Source organism: Sciurus vulgaris, assembly GCF_902686455.1.
Source record: "Sciurus vulgaris genome assembly, chromosome: 2".
In the NCBI taxonomy this organism is placed as follows: Eukaryota; Metazoa; Chordata; class Mammalia; order Rodentia; family Sciuridae; genus Sciurus; species Sciurus vulgaris.
The window spans coordinates 90,419,693-90,428,173 of NC_136462.1; positions in this window are offsets into that span (position 1 = coordinate 90,419,693).

The following is an 8,481-nucleotide window of genomic DNA, read 5'->3' on the forward strand; positions in this document are numbered from 1 at the left end:
TGTTTTTTTGTTTGGTTGTTTATTTTTTATGGTGCTGGAGGCCTCACACATACTAAGCAAGTGCTCTATGACTGGGCTATAGCCCCAGCCTGGGATCCTCCTCCTTAAGGAACCCGGAGTCTAGAACTAATGGTGACCATTCCACATGAGATGAGAGCAAGTAGAAAGGACCACTGACCTGAGTGAATAGGCAGTCAGGGAAGGCTTTCTGGAGGAGGAAGCTTGAAATGGGACCTCTGGGAACTGGGCGTCAGAGAACAGGATGTGCTTGAGGGTGACATAAGGTCAGACAGACTGGCCCAGCAGCATGGGGAGGGGACATGAGACTGGACAGAGGGTGGGATTGGGGCTGGCTGCCATAGTGAGCTGTGTTGGGCTATGGAGGTGGCATACCTCCTGGGTCAGTGGGGGACTTCCAGTGGATTCTGACGTGCTAATGAGGAAACTCTGGCTGCTGTGTCACATTGGAGGAGGAAGGCCATGAGAGGCCAGCAGGAGGTGAAGACACCGAACCATGGCAATGAGCATGGGTGGGGGTATGGACTTGAGAGTAGTTTAGGTGTGAGATCTTCAGGATTTGGTGACAGATTGGTTGAGCAGAGTGAGGGTCTGAAGATACAGCAGGGGGAAAAGCAGCTCAAACTCAGGCTCAGTTTCTTCTACTAAATTCACAGTACTGACCACTTCAGAGCCCAGAAGTATGTGTGGATTTTCCCTATATACCAAGTAAGCAAGCAATTATACAGCAGGAACCAGCAGGGTGTCCTTGAATCCAGTTTGATTCTGATACTCCTAGAGATCCTACAGGCTGAGGACTCAGTCCCCCAAGCTAAACCCCTCACTTCTGATGCAAACACCAATATTTGGAGCAAACACCAAATTTTTGTTTCTGTTTTTCTTTTTGTTTTGTTTGTTTGTTTTTGGTACTGTGCATTGAACCCAGGGGCTCATTACCACTGAGCTACATCCCCAGTCCTTTTTATTTTTCATGTTGAGACAGGGTTTTTCTAAGTTGCTGAGGCTATTTTTTGTTTTTTGCTTTTTTAAAATTTTATTAGTTCTAGATGGACACAATACCTTTATTTTACTTATTTATTTTTATGTGGTGTGGAGGATTGAACCCAGGGCCTCACATGTGCAGGTAGGCAAGCACTCTGCCACTGAGCCACAGCCCCAAACACTGAGGCTGGTTCTGAACTTCTGATCCTTTGCCTCAAACTCCTGAGCTTCTGGAATTACAAGCACATGCTGCTATCCCAGCATGTTCAGATTCTTCAGCACTCCTTCCTTGCAGGAATGGGTCAGGACCCCTACTGAATGGGGGTCTTATCATCTACTATCAGACATGTCAGAGAATGTAAGATTAGAGTTTCTATGACCTGCCTTGGAGAGGGAGTTATGAGCCAGGAACTATGGATGAAAACCAAAGGGTGAAGGTAGATTCATCCTTGGAGCTGGAAAGGGAAGGGTGAAGATCTACCGTGGGCTTAAGTTCAGGTTGCCTGTGGGAGAGAGGCCATGCCATCCACATGGATGTTGGGGGCAGCTAGGTGTGTTGGTGTAAAACTCAGGAGAGAAATCTGGGCTAGAGTTGGAGATCAGACACATGCACATGGTGCTAAAGGCCATAAGGGGAGAGAAAAAGAGGATGGGGCAGGCTTAGTGTTGGGGTCCCCAGTGCTGGGGGTCTGAGTAAAGCAAGAGGAATTGGGAACACAACTGGAGGATAGGAGGAGAACCAGGAAAGGGATGGGTGTTTCTAGGAGGTGTGAAACATTGTCATGCAGCCAGGATGTGGAGGGAAATGACAGGGGACTGTTCACTGGATGAAATGCCAGAGGGTCCTTGAGGGTCTCCGTGTGAGGAACTGCAGGAGCAGGGGTGGGAAGCCACAAGGCCAGGCCCTCCTAGGCCAGTGGGGGAAAGCAGACGGGGTTTCAGGAGATTTGGCCACCAAGAGGAGAGAGAAGCAAAGCACCAAGTGAGGATGTGGGAAGGTGTTGGGGTCTCAGGACCCCTCTACCAAGATTGTTGAGGACCCTGAGAGCCTTTCTTTATGTGCAATACAGTCATCCATATTTACTATACTAGAAGTAGAAATTGAGAAGTTTAAAACATACTCATTACTTAAATTAAAAATAAAAACAAGGCTGGGGGTGGAGTTCAGTAGCAGAGTAAATGTTTACCATGCATCAAGCCCTGGGTTCAATCCCCAGCATTGAAAACAAACAATAAATCAGCTACATTTTTTTTTTTTTTTTTTCTCTCTCTCTCTTTTGAGATAGGGGTCTCACCATATTGCCCAGGCTGGCCTCGAACTCCTGGGCTCAAGCAATTCTTCTGCCTCTCCTTTGTGCCAAGACTATAGGCATGTACCACCATGCCTAGCACATGTTGACATTTTTAGAAAAAAAGTGATGGTACTTTTCAAAGCGAAGTTAGTGAAAAAAGTAGCATTATTTTTTATTTTTAATGTCTGGCTTAATAGAACCTGCAGGGCTCTTATCTGCTTCTGCATTCACTCTGTTGCAATTTCACATGTATCTTCTGGAAATCTCCACCATGTACTGCTGAGGAAATGAGACAGAAGAAAATAACCCCTTGGGTGTTATTATAGACATAGTTTTTTGAGTTTACAGTCACCCTGAGAGGTGTTTGGAGACCCTTGGAGGTCCCTGAGTCAACTTTAAACTTCTTGTGCCCTTTTTTAGTTGGGAAAATCTTGAGAGCGGTGAAGGGTGGGTGCCCAACTTTGGACATAAGCATTAAAGAATTCCAGAGTTAACAGAGACCTCAGAAATCATCCTGTCCATCCTGCCAGGGTGTCTTCCTGGACAGCCAGGAGTTAGTGGGAAGGATAAGCCAATTCAATTGCCATTTGTTGAGTCTATAACAGGCAGGAGGGCCGTTGACCTCCAGCTGTGGGAGACAGACAAACAGCCCCACCCTCACATCTGGAACTCTGAGGATGGGGCAAAGCTGCTTTGCTTTGCTCTGTGGAGGGCCTTAAAGAAGCAGCAGGAGCCCAACAGCTGGAGAGATCCTCTAGGAAAGGAGGTGCAGCACTGACAGAATTTGGCATTTGTCAGAGTGGTGGAAGTTTTGGGGTGTTAGGGAGGAGGCCAGAAGCCACCTTGGGGTCAGATGTAGAGGAAATGTTAGGCGTTTTCTTGCAGAAAAGTCAGTTCTGTGGTGATGTTTTTGTTTTTTCATGTTTTTCCTCCCACAGAAGGATCTTTTGTTTGTTTTCATTTTTGTTTGTTTGTTTTGTCTTCTTTAAAGTAGGCGGGCATGAGCCAGCACTGTGGTGCTCGCCTGTAATCCCAGCGGCTCAGAAGGCTGAGTTCAAAGCCAGCCTCAGCAAAAGCGAGGTGCTAAGCAACTCAGTGACACCCTGATTCTAAATAAAATACAAAATAGGGCTGGGGATATGACTCAATGGTCGAGTGCTCCTAAATTCAATCCCCGGTTGCCCCCCCCCAAAAAAAAATTAAGTAGGGAGGCTTGAGTATTGTGTTGGGGCTGTGATGAAGCTTATGCTTATAGTGGGGAAAGATGAGTTGCAGCCACTAGAGCTGAGGAGCCTGTTGTGACTCCTGTTCCAGGCAAGGATTGGCGAGGGCTGGAGGAAAGCCAAGGACCTGAGGGCATTGGAGGTGCCTGCCTCTTGGCAGCCAGCTGCAAATGTAAGGCACACAGGAGGGAGGAGAGTGGGGCACCACAGCTTTGCAGAGAGGATGGGGACACCAGCCAATAGGGGCTGTGGACAGACAAGAGGATGTGGGAAACACATCTGGCTTCTGTGTACCTTTCTAGGACTGGCAAGCTCTGAGGGGCTTCTGGTTGACCCCATTGGGCCACAGGAAGGATCATATTCCTCAGGGGCTGTGGTCCCCCAGCCTTGGAAATGACTCTTCTGAATGTAATGTCATACATCACCTTGGAGGGAAAGACTCCATAAAATTCAACAATAACCAAGGGTGAAAGCTGTGCCCATGTTAGTTGTCAGAGAAGCAGAGGTTGGTGGGGAGAAGGATCACAACTGGGGGAGATCCTCCTTTTCTCAAGCCTGCCTCTGAGGTGGGTCCAGTTGTTCCAGGCTATAAGCCCCGCTTCAGTACCCAAGATCAGGCAAGGAGCTCAGGGGTTATAGGAAGAGTCTCTGAGGGCCAAGAGTGGGAGCTCAAGGCCGGCCTCCTGCCCATGGCTAAAGTGACTACATATCCCAGCCTGCCTAGGGCGGGTCTAGTTTACTCAGCCTCCTGGAGTAATTATTACTTTAACTCTCAAAAGTATTCCAGTTTGGATAATAAATTACATGGTGACCATGGAGAACTGGGGCCAAACAGGGTGGCTTTCATTATTAGTGGAGTCAATGGCTATCAGAGGGACTTGGCCAAAGCCTGCATGGCTTTGCTTGTCCTCTGCCCTCCTTTCTATAGGCCTGGACCCTTCACCTGCCAGCTCAGTGGCAGAGGCTCAGCTCAAGGCACAAAGCCTGAAGTGGCAACCTGGGAAGATCATTCTCTTCTGTCTTTCCTCTTGCTGCCTGTGGAGAGTCCCTACCAGGCCTTCCCTTCCTTGCTCTTCCTTGATTCAGGCCACCTCAGGCCTCAGCCCTACTCCAGGCATTTCCTTGGGTATGAGAGCTTGACACACTGAAGGTTCAGTGAAATGGTTAATTTGAATTGCCAACTTGATTGGATTAAGAGATGCTAATGATTAAGAGGCCTCTGGGTGTGTCAGTGAGGACGTGTCTAGGAATGATTGGAATGTGGGATAGTGAACTGAAGTGGAGACCCTCCCTAAGCGTGGGCAGCACTGCCCAATAGGATGGAATAAAAGCTGAAAGAACAAGGAAGCAGATGCAAGCTCGGCTCTTGAACCGGTTGTTGATTGCTGCTTCTATCATCTGAGGATATCGGACTCTTCTTCACTCTTCCAAAGCAGACTCTGCCAGTGATTCTCCAGGTAGTTTCCAGAAGCCATGGTCCAAGACTAGGTTAGCACTGTTGATTCTACTTATTCTGGGGCTTCTGTGTCTAGGAATGCGCAGCTGCTGGTTCTCCCAGCTCTCCAGCTACAGATGGACATTTTGGACTATCCAGCTTCTGGTTGTGTAAGCCAATCTAATAAATCCCCTTTTATAATAGTACTTCCTATTGACTCTGTTCCTCTAGAGAACTCTGACTAATACATTCAGCCAGGTTATCAATCCTTCTTGGTGGTACCTTCTTTACCCTGGGCCTCTCTCTTCCTAACCTCTCCTCCTTCAGCTGGGGACTGTGTGCATACTCCTGACTCTCACCCTCCTCTGACTAGCACTTTAGTCCCTGTTCTTGGCTCTGTTTTGGATCCTGCCTATTGACCTGACCTCTCCTTGGTGGATTCATTTTCCACATAATTCAAAATGCAAATCTGGTCACACACAACCTCCCACACAGATGGCCTTCAACACTGACTCCTAGCCCTCAGCACAAGTGCCACAGCAGCCTGGACCCTGCTTTCCCTGCAGTAATGCCCACCCCTGACCCTTCCACCATCACCCCCATAAACCAAGCTGCCTGTCATCTCCTGCCTTGCTCCATTTCCAGCCACTCGGACTCTGCTCCCATTGCCATCTCCACCCAGGTACCCTTCTAACATCTTCCCACACTCTTGTACCTTTCATCACCTAAACTGGCACCTTGCTTCTGCTGTGTCCAGTGGGCTGGTGCCCCTCCTCAGTGCAGTCCTGCTGCCTCTGTCCACCTGTTTTGTGCCTAATATATTGTGTGGACAAGATCTGCTTGCCGTTCTGTCTCTACAAAATCAAACACCCCCCAACGCAGGAACTGCGTACCCCAGCAGAAAGCACAGCACTAGTCCCTAAGGGGGAGTGAGAGCACAGGGGACCTATGGGAAATGACCCTTCTACTCTTAATGTTTTGTTTGGTTCTGTGGTGATGGGAATTGAAGCCAGGGCTTCACACATGCTAAGCAAGCGCTCTACCACTGAGCTACTCCTCAGCCTTGGAAATGACTCTTCTGAATGTAATGTCATACGTCACCTTGGAGGGAAAGACTCCATAAAAAGTTCAACAGTAACCAAGCGTGAAAGCCAAGCCACCTCCCCAGGCTAATATTCAATTTGAACATTCATGTGCAAAGCCCAGGAATGTGAACATGATGTCACTGGGGCAAGGGCAGACCAGCCAGGAATGGGCAGTGCCAACCCACAGTACTGCCATCCTGGGTAGATCCCTTTCTACCTCCATCTGTCAAGGCAAGGACCTTAAACACAGACCAGGGGAAAGGGGATGCCCTTTACTAGTCTCCCCAACTCAGGGTGCTAAACTGGAGGGGTGTTTGCCTCTCAGTCACGGCGTGGTGCTTCCCCCTTCCCACCATCCATTTCCTGTCCCTGTAGGAAGAGCTGGCCTTCCTGGGCACAGCCTGATAGTAATGGAGATGTGGAGGAAGGGAATCGGGTCAGTAATGTAACCACAAGTGGCTCCTCCTCACCAGTTCAAGCCTCCAGCCTGGCATAGCCCCTCATGGGCCCAGTCCTGCCTGGTCCAGACCAGGAGCAGCAGAGGAGGGGGAGGGCTACTGGATGGAAGGGATGGTGAGGCCATGTAGTGTAAGCGAATGACAGCTGCTTAATGGGGTGCCTGCCTCACCTGTCCTCAAGAGTAGGCTCTCACCCATGGGGTTTCACAGAGGAAAGATCTGGATTCTGCTCACAGGCCACTCAGCCTGAACAGATGGTAGCAGATGGGCAGAAACCTGCCACATCCTTGCCATGTGCCGGGTGCCTTTATACCTTGGGTCTTGTGCTTCTGCTTTCTCACCCTGAAAGTCTCTTCCCCATCAGCTCTGGCTTGGCTGATTTTTCTCTCAGATTTCAGGGCTCGGTTTAGAAATTGCTTACAGGAGGTGAACCACTGGAACCACTTCTAACCACAACCACTAAGTTCTGGTTTGGAGATCCTGCACTGTGTCTCTGACACCTATGCCCTTTCTCTTGCATGTTAATCCATTGATTGTACCGCATCTTTGTCAGATCTTCCCTATTCTTGTTGGCTCAGCAGGAGATAGTGAGCCCTTGAGGGCAGGGACCAAATCTGTCTTGAGATATCCCAGCAGGGCCTGCATATAGATGCTTACATCACTCTTGTTGACCAAAAGCCCACTCAAGAGCCCAACAAGAGGCTCTGGTGAGGGCAGGGTAGGAGTTGGGAGGGGTGCTTTGAGCTGTTACCTAGATGAGGGACTATGCAACATGTGGGGTGGTCTGGGACCACCTCATGGTCGTGAGACCATGACCACTTCCCACCTCAAAGATGCCTGGCCTCACCCTGGGCAAGGACACTGGATTGTAACTCAGATGCAAAGCAAGCGTACTGGGCCAGAAGTTCGTAAGTTCTTGTCCCTGTTCTATGCAGTGTATCGTAGGCAAGGCACCTTTAATTTATTTAGACATCTCCTCAAATACAAAATGAAGAGCTGGACCAGAAATTAGTTCATGTCTAGTCCTAATGGCTCCTTCTTTTCAGGGTGGATGTGAGCTTAGAGTTAGTTCAAGAACCAGAGCTCCAGTCAGGTTGGTTGGTGCCTCTATTTCCAGCTACTTGGCACTAGAGACAGCAGGGCACAGGGGTACACACCTATAATCCCACTGACTCTGGAGGATGAGGCAGGATCACAAGTTTGAGATCAGCCTGGGCAACTTAGCAAGGCCCTTAGCAACTTAGAAAAAACCCTGTCCCAAAATAAAAAATTAAAAAAAAAAAAAAAGAGAGAGATGGAATGTAATTCAGTGGTAGAGGGCCCCTGGGTTCAATCCCCAGAACCAAAACAAAATAAAACAAAAACCATCAAACCAGAGCTCCACTTGCCTGCTGCAAAGTCCTTGGCCAGGTTATTTAATATCTCCAAACTGGAATTTCCTTGTCTGGAGTGCAGGACTGATAATTACAACTACTTCTCATTAGATAAGGGGAAACATTCCATATACTTTAAAGCACCATGTGAGTGTTTGTCATTACTGTTCTTGTCACTGTTGTTTTTCATCAATACTTAATGAGTTATTGGATTATCTCTCATCTCATTAGGGTGAAGCACCATGAGGACAGGAGATGGAGCTCCCGTGTTCCACACTGCTCAGCTCACAGCCTGACTTATCTCAGGCCCTCAAAAATTTTTCTGAACAGGCCAGGTTCTCTGGTGCAGCTCAGGAGGCAAAGGCAGGAGGATGGCAAGTTCAAGAGCACCTTAGGAATTTAGAACTTAGCAGGATGCTATCTCAAAATAAAGAATAAGAAGAACTGGGGATGTAGCTAGTGGTAAGAAGTCCCTGAGTTTAATCTCTAGTGCTAAATATTTTTTAAGTGAACAAATAAATGGATAAATGAGTTCCACAGAATGAATGAATACATGAATGAATTAACTAGCAGGACAAATAGGATTGCCTGGGATAGAGGGAAAAAGGGAAGAGTA